Genomic DNA, 12,965 nt, shown 5'->3' on the forward strand with positions numbered 1-12,965 from the left:
TGCGTATGTGTTTATATAGAGATGAGTGTGCGCGTGCCAATACGCACGGTTGCCATCCTCGTACATGTTGTGCACGGTGGTTAGCGGGTAGATAGTGGCTCGCACACGTCCTAAAGCATCGGTTATGCTACTCCTACTACTACTACTCCGATCAATGACAAAAGTGTGTTCAATGAAGTACACACTCTCTCTCTCGCTCGCATTCATGGTATGTTCACGTCGCATAAACCGAGAGCGGAAGCCCGGCAGCGGCAGCCGCAGCCGCTTCCTCCTCGAAACCGCAAGAGACGAGATCACAGGCGTGCTGCGCGGTATCTTGGGCAGGGGCACGCGGTTGGCGCGCGGCTGCACGCACAGCAAACTCCCGATGCATGCTCAATCAATACCAGTGCTTCGCGTACCGAGAACCAGTCCATAGACTGAAGAGTACGGTTACACATACGCACGCACGGGGAGCAGCAGTGACCCATCACGGTGAGAGCAGGGGCGGAAGGCCACATCGCCAAGATGGGGAAGAAAGGTGGAGAGAGGAAGAGGAAGAAGGGGCAGGACGACGACGAGGAGCTCGTCAACCTCATCTTCTCCTGGTCCCTCCGAGACGTCGCCAACCAGGACCTCTTCAGGGACAAGGTACGTACGTAGTAACTCGATCGATCTCATACGCTCGACCACCATTTTCCCAGCTCGAATCATGCTAACATGCATGCAGAGCAGCACTTGACGACCGTGAATGCGATGTGCATCGATCTCTGTCACGCAGGTGAACACGATACCTGAGAGGTTCTTCGGTCTGAAGAGCTACCTGGATTCGTTCAGGGCACCGTTGCTGGAGGAGATCCGAGCGGAGATGAGCTCCACCTTGGACCCGCAGCCCAATGGCTCCACCCCCGTGGAAATACGGTCGCTGGTTAGCCTCCTTCCCAAGGGAGCCAAGGGCGTCAAGATCACCCCGTTTTACCGCGTCACCGTCTCCGGCCGCCGTGGGGCTTGTTCCCCGTGCATCGGCGACATCGTCGCGCTGTCGGGGGCGACGCCGCTTCGGCCGTCGGGGCACGTTAGCGACGGCAGCCCCTACTGCCTCGCCCACGTCAAGGAAGTCACCAGCAAGTGCAGCTTTGTGATCAGAGCGTCCAAGGTAATTGAAGACGTAAGCTGCTACGCGTTCGTTGTCAGCTTGCTCAGTTTCATACCCTACGCGCGCATCTGGCGGTGCCTCAACTACGAAGCTGCCGTCGAGAGGAATGCAGACCTCGTTAAGGTCATCGCCGGCGACAGCACCCTGCAGGCAAGCAACTACTAATGCCTAATTAATTGCGCTCGCTTTACATAGCTCGCTCTGCATGAATTGGGCGTTCGTTTCTCTGATTTCCTCGTGTGAATGATCCTCGTGATCGGGCATGCAGTGCACTAGCCTGACCCGCGGCACCGGCGTTCTGCTAACGGCCGGCACGCTATCTCCGTTCGGGCTCAACGAGTCGCAAGCCAACGCCATTCTGAGCTGCATTTCGGCGGTGCAGTGCGACAAGTTCAGTCTCATCTGGGGTCCGCCCGGCACGGGCAAAACAAAGACCATCAGCGTGCTCTTGCTGGCGGTGATGGTGATGACGAAAAGCCAGAGCAAATGCCGGGTCCTGACGTGCGCGCCGACCAACACAGCCATCTGCCAGGTAGCATCACGCCTCCTCGCACTAAGGAAGCAGCACCCAAATGCCGGCGCCGGAGGGTGCCACGGAGATCTTCTGCTGTTCGGCAACAAGAAACGCATGGCCATCGACAACGATCTCAGTGAGATCTTCCTGGACACTCGTGTGAAGCGGCTAAGCAAGTGCTTCTCGCCGGCGACCGGCTGGAAGCCGGGCCTCCTTTCACTGGAAGTCTTTCTGACAGATCCGATAACTCTGAAATACCAGTATAATCAAGCACGCGAGAAGAATGCTAGCACAAATTTACCCGAGTCGTCCTTCGTCAGGTCAAGGTTCCACGAGATCTCCCGGAAGCTTACCGCGTGCTTGAGAACAATCATGTCACACGTCCCTAGAGACGTCATCCTGGAGAAGAACTGTCGGAACATCGCTTCGCTGAACAAGATGCTCGGGGACTTCAGCAAGCTGCTCGGCGGGAAGCATGCCGGGAACGCGGTCGTGACGGACGTGTTCATGCGTACGGTGACGGGAGAGCAATGCCATGGCTCAGAAACAGTTCGCGCCCTGAGGCAGACCATGTCGGCGATCCTAGGCGTCACGAGAGCTCTGGCAAGAGACCTGAAGCTTCCTCGCACACGCCATGGCCCCACGATCAAGAAGTTCTGCCTTCGAAGTGCCTCCCTTGTTTTCTGCACCGTGTCTGGCTCGGCCAAGCTGAACAAGCAGAAGATGGACTTGCTGCTGATCGATGAGGCTGCACAGCTGAAGGAATGCGAATCCCTCATCCCGTTACAGGTCTCTGGACTGAAGCACGCAGTCCTTATCGGCGATGAGTGCCAATTGCCAGCAACCGTGAAAAGCAAGGTCCAGTTTACAGTCAACTCTCCTTGCGAATTATTTCTTCAGAAATGGCTTCGCTCTAGCAGTACTTTCTTATGTTTCTGCACAAACTTGAGCATTACTACATGTCGCAGGTTTCGGATAGTGCGTTGCTGGGTAGAAGCCTTTTTGAAAGACTAGGTTTACTGGGGCACAAGAAGCACCTTCTGAACATGCAGTACAGGATGCACCCTTCCATCAGCGTCTTCCCGAACCTCAGTTTCTACAACAGGCAGATCTTGGACGGCCCCAACGTCACGCAGACGAAACACGGCCGTAGCTACCTCCCAGGCGCGATGTTCGGGCCATACTCGTTCATCAACATCAACAGCCTGGAAGATCGCGGCCGCAGCAAGAGGAACATGGCCGAGGTGGCAGCCATACTGCATATACTGGGCAGTCTCAAGCAAGGTGCGTCCACATATATGGCCTGTCACTGAGTTTCTCTCTGAACATCTGCATGCTCACTGCTTATGCCGTGTGGTTTACCGTGCAGCTTGTGTCAGCGCGGGGCAGGTGGTCAGCGTGGGCGTCATATGCCCGTACGCCGCGCAGGTGGAGGCGATTCAGGGGAGGACAGGGGATGTAAAGGCGATGCGGCCCCTGGTTCTTCGCGTCAACTCCGTGGATGGGTTCCAGGGCAGCGAGGAAGACGTTATCATCCTCTCCACCGTCAGGTCCAACGCCACGGGCTCCATCGGCTTCCTCTCCAACCGGCGACGCGCCAACGTCGCCCTGACGAGGGCAAGGTACGTGCGTTCGTGCGCACACCTAGATCTGGATGAAATGTAAACGGCTTTGCTAAAAATCAGTCGACTGAGACTTCACAGTCGATATTGTTGTCCGTTGATTTTGCATCAAGATTCGTGCAAATGAAAAAATTTCCCAGTTTTTTTTCTTTTTGCATGTTATATTACTTGACTGAGACGTAGGCAATCCTGCCTGAACCTGGAAAGGCCTGATATTTACCTGTCGCCTCGATCGGTTTGCTTGGTTTTTGGTTGCAGGCACTGCCTCTGATCCTGGGCAATGCAACGACGTTGAGCGGCAGCGGCTCGATCTGGGGAGAGCTGGTCCAGGACGCCAAGGAGCGTCGGTGCTTCTTCGACTGGGACGATGGTGGCACGAGCGCTTCTCGGGCCATTTCTCACCGCGCTCGACTGATCGGGCCTGAACGCGGTGGAGCAGCTTCAGCTTTTGACACGCAGCTGGTGGGGTGTGAAGCAGACAGTATCTGTGACGCTCTAGGTTCCCTGCGACTCGCTTAGAGAATGCACCATCGGTGGAGCAGTGGCGATTTCTCCTTTTTTTGGTTCTTTTGGGTGTTAGACTTGGGGTGTGCCTGTTCGGCAAGCGGTCGTGCATGGACTGCAACCCTTCTTTTCAGGTTTCAGCTCACTGGACAAATCTAAAACTGAATGGTGGTCGAACCTAGTTTCAAATATTTTTGGCAGTGTGTATGTGTTTTTTTTTTGGAACTCAGCAAAAGATTTGACAAATTCATTGATTAAGAAGATGTTTAGAGCTTTTAGGCCCAAGGCCGAATTATAACACATTACTCTAGTGGCATATAACTACTCAAGAATTTAGCCCCCGCGAAACACCGCAACTCGAACTCATCTTCGATTCTAGGGACAAGAACCCCAACTCACACCACCTTGCCACGGAAGACGCGGGCGTTCCTCCTTTTCCAAACTTTATTTTGATCGAAAGGAGTTTTCCCCACTTTATTTTATTGCATAAAATGGAGCATAGAGTTGTTCAACATATCCAGCCTACGGGATCCAAACTTCAAGCCAGGGAGGGCAAAATGCTTACTTATTACAATGCAAACAAGGCCAACACCCAAGCAGACATAAGGAAAAAACGAAGAAATAGAGCAATTCGAGGCTTACCAGCAGACTGGATTGGAAGCTTGATGGCCCATCAACCAGAATGCGCCCTAAGGAAACAACCTTCCAATCAAGCAAAACCTCCAGCCCGATTTTTCATCTCGAGGCGATTCGTAGCAGTTCTCCTCTTTGATGGTCCAAGAGCCGGAGACAGGACGCTCAGTGCGAGTTTGAGACCACTCGACGCGAGTTTAACGCGACCCATGGTCTCACGCCGGCTGCCCCTGGGCCCAGCCAGCTAGAGCCAGTAAGACGCTGAGGAGGCGCAGTCGGCCAGGAGCTGGTCGGCGACCGCCCCGTCTACGATACCACAGTCAAGAACATGCGAGCTGCGCAGGCCGCCATCAGTGAGCTCGAAGGGCTCGATGGTCCCGCCCGCGACGCGCACCAGGAGCGCATCCGCGTCCTCATAGAGGCCACCAACGCGCGGCAGGCCTAGTCATCCCGCGATCCGGCCGGCTCCCGCTCAAGGACCTACAATGACGCCAGCCAGCCCGTAGCCGACCGACGGGAGACAAATCAGGCTTCTTCGTGTGCCGACACCCATCACCTTCGCGGCAGCCGACAAGCGGGCAGCCACGGCCGACGGGACCATAGCCCGTCGGTTGTCGACAGCCGCGTGCGGGTGTCGGCTAGCCAGGGCGACCGCAAGTTGGCACGGAGCGGCCGACGCGAGGAGCGTGATCGGTCGGCGGCACCTCGCGTGCCGGCATACGAGCGGATCGGCGCGCGCCAGCTTGACGACCAGGACGAGCGTTTCCGCCTAGAGTGTCTTGCCAAATCCCGCGCCGCCGAGGAGGAACGCACTGTCGGCCCGCCGTGCTTCGAGCCACGCATCCTCAAGGAGCCTTTCCCTAAAGGCTTCACCTTGGCGTGCGACACCCCCAAGTACAACGGGTCGACCAAGCCCGAGGATTGGATGACCGACTACACCACCGCCGTCGGCATCGTCGGCGGCAACAAGCGCGTAGCGATACTCTAGCGCCCCTCATGTTTCTCGGCTTGGCCCGGGAGTGCCTTAAAAGCCTGTCGACCGGCAGCATGAACGGTTGGCTGAACTTCCAGGAGGCGTTTGTGCGCAACTTCACCGACACGTACAAGCGCCTTGGTCGGCCCCAGCAGCTCGCTCTGTGCGTACAGGGCCCGGGGAGCCACTCCGCGATTACCTCACGTGGTGGACCAAGTTCCGCAACTCCTGCGAGGGCGTCCATGAGATGCAAGTGATCCAGTACTTCATCGATGACTGTCGAGACGACACCCTCCTCAAGCACAAGCTTATGCGTCGGGAACCCTCTACCCTCGCGCAGCTGATGGCTGTCGTCGATCAGTACGCCATGGCCGAGTCATCCATGAAACTCCCCGTGCTCGTCGACGCGGCTGGCAAGCTGACTATGTCAAAGCCGGCTGCCGACCCGACAGTCGGCCAATCCCAGCCGGATCAAAGCAAGTGCAAGGCCGACCAGCCGGACGCCCGCCAGGTCGCGGCCGTCGAGGACGGCCGCATGGCCGACGGCCAAGGCTCCAGTCGGCGCCAGCGTACCGACGAAGGCAAGCAGCCGTGGCAAGCCAAGTACACCTTCGAGGCCATGCTCGACGGGCCCTTCAAGTTCCATAGTGGGGCCAAGCCGGCGACGCACACCACCCGCTAGTGCAGCTGGTTCAACAAGATCGCGCGTGGCGAGGCTCTGTCGCCCGCGCCGCCGCCGCCGTCGCCTTTCGCTTCGGGAGTTGGCGGGGCCACGACGAATACCTTCATCAGGATGCAACCTACGTCATCTTAACCAGCGAGCCTGACGACAAGCAAAGCCAGCGCAAGCGCGCGCTGGAGGTCAACGCCATCGTCCCGCCGGTCCCTCAGTACATGCACTGGTCGGACAAGCCAATCACGTGGGGCCGTGAGGACCATCCGGCTGTGATGTCGATGCCACGAGGCTATGCGCTGGTGCTGGATCCAACCTTCGTCTCCCGATAGAGCACGTGCCGCTTCAGTGAGTGCTCATCGACAGTGGTAGCAGCATCAACATCCTCTACCGGGATAGCATGCAGAAGCTCGACATTCTGGAGTTCGAGCTCCAGCCAACTCGCACGGTGTTCCACGACATCGTCCCTCGCCACTCTTGCTCGCTAATCGACAAGGTCTGGCTGGACGTGCTGTTCGGCTCGCCGAAGAACTTCCGCCGTGAGCCCATCTAATTCGAGGTCGTCAACCTCACCAGCTCCTACCAGACCATCTTGGGCCGGCTGGCCCTCGCTAAATTAATGGCGGTCCCGCATTACGCCTACCTGAAGATGAAGCCACCAAGCCCGCACGGAATCATAACCGTTGGAGGCAACTACAAGAAGTCATCCAAGTGTGCTCTGGCCGGCTCCAAGCTGGCCGAGTCGCTCGTCATCGTCGAGGAGCAGAGATAGATTGACTGGCTCGTGGCCCTCTGATACAGCCCAAACGTTTCTATAATTTCTTCTTGTTCCATGATCTTTTGGGTGACATTGTTACATGTTTTGCTACATTTTTATACCATTTTACACATATTTGTACTAACCTACTAAGGCCCAGTTCTTTTGCCAGAATCCCAGGATTCTCCCAGAATCTGACCCCTCCCTAGCTTCTCCGAGAATCTTGGAGCCTCATTTATTTTATAATCCTATCTAGTTAGGGTCTAATTAGATAGGATTGTAAAACAAATGGGGGTCAAAGATTCTGGGAGAAGCTGGGGAGGGGTCGGATTCTGGGAGAAGGCCCAGATTCCGGCAAAAGAACTAGGCCTAACTCAGTGCACCCAGTGCCAGTTTTAGTTTGCTGATGTCTATTTTGCACGGTCTTTTACCCAATTTTTCGAAGTCCGAAAAAATCCAGAAGTATATATAAAAAGTCAGCGAAACAAAAGCTTTGGGATCACCGAAGGAGGGCCAGGGGCCTGCCAGGAGGCCTACTGGCGCGGCCAGGCCCTAGGCCGCGCCAGGAGGTCGCCTGGGTGGGTCCCACCTCCTCCGGTGCCCTCCTTTGGCCTATATTTAGAGATCCGTGTGGAAACCCTCGTAGACTTTCTGGAATCGCGAATTTCTCCATCGTTCCGCCGCCGCAACGCTTCCGAGATCGGGAGCATCAGGAGACCTCTTCCCGACACCCTGTCGGAGGGAGGATTGACCTCCGGGAGCTTCTCCACCACCATGGACGCCTCCCGAATGTGACATGAGTAGTTTCCCTTGGACCATGAGTCCATGACCAGTAGCTATGTGATGTTTTCTCTCCAATCTTGTGCTTCAATGGTTAGTCCTTGTGAGATACCCTACATGATCAAGGCATCTATGTAATTCTCTTGCTATTGCTATGCTCGGTTTGTTGGGATCCGATGGATTATGAGATTATGTTCAGATTGTTATGACTTATATATTTGATTATACTTTTTTATTATGTTCCTTAGTGATTCATGCATGTTCTCTGTTGCTTTATATTGCTTTGGCCAAGTAGTAGATCGTAACTCCAAGAGGGAGTGTTATGCCTGATTGTGGGTTTGGGCCCCTCGATGTCTAGCTTGAGTGACACAAACATGAGACTAGGGGATGTGCTTGTTGCCACCAGGGAGAAAACAACGGTGCTTGTGACCATGGTTGCAAGGATTGTTTACCTTACGCATAGTTCGTTAATGCAATTGTCCGTTGCTTTGAGTTTACACTTTGGGTGGGACTCACGACTTAATACCGGAGAGATGTTCTGGATAGATATCTCAAGGTGGATGATTAGTAAGTAGATGCTGATGAATAAACGGTCTACTTGTCTCTGCGTATTTCCCATTACTATTGAAGAGGCCCAGTTCTAGCCGGCCATTGGAAAGGACAGCAAGAAGGCCCGTTTCGACCTGGCCGACCCCACCGACAAGTATGTCCTGGTGGGGACGACCTCAGCGACAAATAGGAAAGCGAGCTCGCCGACTTTCTCCGTGAGAATTGGGATATCTTTGCATGGTCCCCAAAAGACATGCCAGGAGTCCCGAGGAAGTTCGCCGAGCACTTTCTTCTTGTCCGACCGAATGCAAAACCGGTTAGGTAACCCGTGTGCGCTTCTCATAGGAGAAGCGGAATACCATTGGTGAAGAAGTTGCCCGTCTGCTAGCAGTCGGCTTCATCATGGAAGTCTTCCACCCGGACTGGTTGTCGAACCCTGTCCTCGTGCTGAAGAAAAATAAGACTTGGCGCATGTGCATCGATTACACGAGCCTAAACAAGGCATGCCCCAAGGATCCATTTTCTCTGCCCCGTATCGATCAAGTGATTGACTCGACGACCGGCTGCGAGCTACTGTCCTTCCTGGACGCATATTCAGGCTACCACCAGATCAAGCTAATTAAATCCAGCCGATAAGCTCAAAACAACTTTCATTACCCCATTTGGGGCGTTTTGCTACATCACGATGACGTTCATGCTGAAAAATGTCGGCGCCATGTTCCAGCGCTGCATGCAGCGATGCCTCTACAAGCACCTTGTGTTGGAAATATGCCCTAGAGGCAATGATAAAATAGTTATTATTATATTTCCTGTTTCAAGATAATATTTATTATCCATGCTATAATTGTATTGAATGAAAACATAGATACATGTGTGGATACATAGACAAAATAATGTCCCTAGCAAGCCTCTAGTTGGCTAGCCAGTTGATCAAGGATAGTCAACGTTTTCTGACTATATGCAAGTGTTGTTGCTTGATAACTGGATCACATCATTAGGAGAATCATGTGATGGACTAGATCCAAACTATGAACGTAGCATGTGATCGTGTCATTTTGTTGCTATTGTTTTCTGCGTGTCAAGTATTTATTCCTGTGACCATGAGATCATATAACTCACTCGCACCGGAGGAATACCTTGTGTGTATCAAACGTCGCAATGTAACTGGGTGACTATAAAGGTGCTCTATAGGTATCTCCGAAGGTGTTCGTTGAGTTAGTATGGATTAAGACTGGGATTTGTCACTTCCTGTGACGGAGAGGTATCTCGGGGGCCACTCGGTAATACAACATCACACACAAGCCTTGCAAGCAATTTTACTAAGTGTAAGTTACGGGATCTTGTATTACGGAACGAGTAAAGAGACTTGCCGGTAACGAGATTAAAATGGGTGTGCGGATACCGATGATCGAATCTCGGGCAAGTAATATACCGAAGGAGAAAGGGAATGACATACGGGGTTATATGAATCCTTGGCACTGAGGTTCAACCGATAAGATCTTCGGAAAATATGTAGGATCCAATATGGGCATCCATGTCCCATTATTGGATATTGATCTAGGAGTGTCTCGGGTCATGTCTGCATAGTTCTCGAACCCGCAGGGTCTGCACACTTAAGGTTCGATGATGTTTTAGCATAGTTGAGTTATATGTGTGGTTACTGAATGTTGTTCCGAGTCCCGGATGAGATCACAGACATCACCAGGGTTTCCGGGATGGTCCGGAGACGAAGATCGATATATAGGATGGTTTCATTTGGTCACTGAAAAGTTTTGGGAATTTCCGGCAGTGTACCGGGAGTGACGAATGGGTTCCAGGTATTAACCGGGAGGGGCCCACCTACCCGGGAGTGAGCCCAGTGACCCTAGGGTGGCGCACCAGCCCTTAGTGGGCTGGTGAGGCCAGCCCAATAGGTCCATGGCGCCACAAGTGGAAAAACACCAAAGGAAAGAAAAAAAGGAAGGAGGGAGGTGGGAAGGGATAGGAGGACTCCTCCTTCCCCAAACCGAATTGGAGGAGTCCTCCTCTCAAATTCGGTCGGCGCACCAAGGGGATCCTTGAGCCCCAAGGCTAGCCCCTACCCTCCTCCTATATATACTGGTGGTTTTAGGGTTTTTGAGACACAACTTTGCCACGTGCAACTCAAACCTATACCACGTAGTTTTACCTCTAGATCGGATTTCTGCGGAGCTCGGGCGTAGCCCTGTAGGAGTAGATCACCACCACCACCGGAGCGTCGTCACGCTGCCGGTGAACTCATCTACTTCTCCGTCTCTCTTGCTGGATCAAGAAGGTCGAGATCGTCATCGAGCTATACGTGTGTTGAACGCGGAGGTGCCGTCCGTTTGGCGCTAGATCGGAACGGATAGTGGGACGGATCATGGGACGACGGTGATTTGAATCACGAAGCTGTACCACTACATCAACCGCGTTTCTTAACGCTTCCCGCTGAGCAATCTACAAGGGTACGTAGATCCAATTTCCTCTCGTAGATGGACATCACCATGATAGGTCTTCGTGTGCGTAGATTTTTTTTGTTTCCCATGCAACGTTCTCAACAGTGGCATCATGAGGTAGGTTCATGCATAGATGTTATCTCGAGTAGAACACAAAAGGTATTGTGGATGTTGATGTTCAATTTGCTGTGCTCCTTAGTCTTTTCTTGATTCGGCGGTATTGTTGGATTGAAGCGGCCCGGACCGACATTACTCGTACGCTTACGAGAGACTGGCTTCATTGATTGACATGCAACCTCGTTGCATAAAGATGACTGGCGGGTGTCGGTTTCTTCAACTTTAGTTGAATTGGTTTTGACCGAGGCGGTCCTTGGAGAGAGGTTAAATAGAAATTTGCACATCTCCGTTGTGGTTTTTGTGTAAGTAAGATGCGATCATACTAGATACCCATATCAGCCACGTAAAACATGCAACAACAAATTAGAGGACGTCTAACTTGTTTTTGCAGGGTATGCTTATGATATGATATGGCCAATGACGTGATGTGATATATTGGATGTGTGAGATTATCATGTTGTAATAGTTAATATCGACTTGCACGTCGATGCTACGACAACCGACAGGAACCATAGGGTTGTCTTTAAACTAACGTTTGTGTTTGCAGATGCGTTTACTATATAGCTAGGTCGTAGCTTTAGTAGTAATAGCATAGATAGCATGACAACCCCGATGGCGGCACGATGATGGAGATCATGGTGTGGCGCCGGTGACAAGAAGATCATGCCGGTGCTTTGGTGATGGAGATCGAGAAGCACAAGATGATGGCCATATCATGTCACTTATGAATTGCATGTGATGTTAATCCTTTTATGCACCTTGTTTTGCTTAGAACGATGGTAGCATTATAAGGTGTTCTCTCACTAAAATTTCAAGATGAAATTGTGTTCTCCCCGACTGTGCACCGTTGCGACAGTTCGTCATTTCGAGACACCACGTGATGATCGGGTGTGATAGACTCAACGTTCACATACAACGGGTGCAAAACAGTTGCACACGCGGAACACTCGGGTTAAACTTGACGAGCCTAGCATGTGCAGACATGGCCTCAGAACACATGAGACTGAAAGGTCGAGCATGAATCGTATAGTTGATATGATTAGCATAGAGATGCTTACCACTGAAACTATTCTCAACTCACGTGATGAACGGACTTGAATTAGTGAATTTGGATCATGTACCACTCAAATGACTAAAGAGATGTACTTTTTGAGTGGGAGTTTATCAATAATTTGATTAGTTAAACTCTAATTATCTTAAACATAGTCTAAGTCCACTTGGCAATATTTGTGTTGTAGATCAATGGCTCACGCAGTAGCAACCCTGAATTTTAATACGTTCCTAGAGACAACTAAGTTGAAAGATGATGGAAGCAACTTTGTAGACTAGGCCCGTAATCTAAAGCTTCTCCTGCAAGCTGGGAAGAAGGATTATGTCCTTAATGCTGCACTAGGAGATGAACTACCCGCTACGTCAAGCCAAGATGTTCTGAACGCCTGGTTAACACGTAAGGAGGACTACTCAGTAGTTCAATGTGCAGTCTTGTATGGCTTAGAGCCAGGACTTCAACGTCGCTTTGAGCGTCATGGAGCATATGAGATGTTCCAGGAGTTGAAGTTTATCTTTCAGAAGAACGCCCGGATCGAGAGGTACGAGACCTCCGATAAATTCTATGCTTGCAAGATGGAGGAGAATTCGTCTGTCAGTGAACATGTGCTCAAAATGTCTAGGTACTCAAACCGTCTAGCTGAGCTGGGGATTGAACTCCCGCAAGAGGCTATCACTGACAAAATTCTTCAATCACTCCCACCTAGCTATAAGAGCTTTGTGTTGAACAATAACATGCAAGGGATCAACAAGTCACCCGGTGAGTTATTCGCGATGCTAAAAGTCGCATAGTTAGAACTCCGGAAAGAGCATCAAGTGTTGATGGTCAATAAGACCACTGGTTTCAAGAGAAACGACAAGGGCAAGAAGGGTAACTCCAAGAAGAGCGGCAAACCTCTTGCCAATCCGACGAAGAAACCCAAGGCTGGACCTAAGCCTGAAATAGAGTGTTATTATTGCAAGGGAGTGGGTCACTTGAAGCGCAACCGCCCCAAGTATTTGGCTGATAAGAAGGCGGCCGAGGAAAATCAAGTATATTTGATATACATGTTATGGATTTGTACTTAACCAACTCTCGTAATAGTGCATGGGTATTCGATACCGATTCAGTTGCTCATATTTGCACCTTGAAGCAGGAACTACGGAATTAACGAAGGCTGACAAAGGATGAAATGAAGATGCGCGTGGGAAATGGTTCCAAGGTT

The 12,965-nt window shown here is 51.9% G+C and overlaps 1 pseudogene; it reads left to right on the top strand.

Moving 5' to 3' along the window:
• The first annotated feature begins 507 nt into the window (after nt 1-507).
• Nucleotides 508-3,960, top strand: LOC123428669 (annotated as a pseudogene).
• Nucleotides 3,961-12,965: the final 9,005 nt, after the last annotated feature.

Source organism: Hordeum vulgare, chromosome 2H (assembly GCF_904849725.1).
Source record: "Hordeum vulgare subsp. vulgare chromosome 2H, MorexV3_pseudomolecules_assembly, whole genome shotgun sequence".
NCBI classification, from domain to species: Eukaryota; Viridiplantae; Streptophyta; class Magnoliopsida; order Poales; family Poaceae; genus Hordeum; species Hordeum vulgare.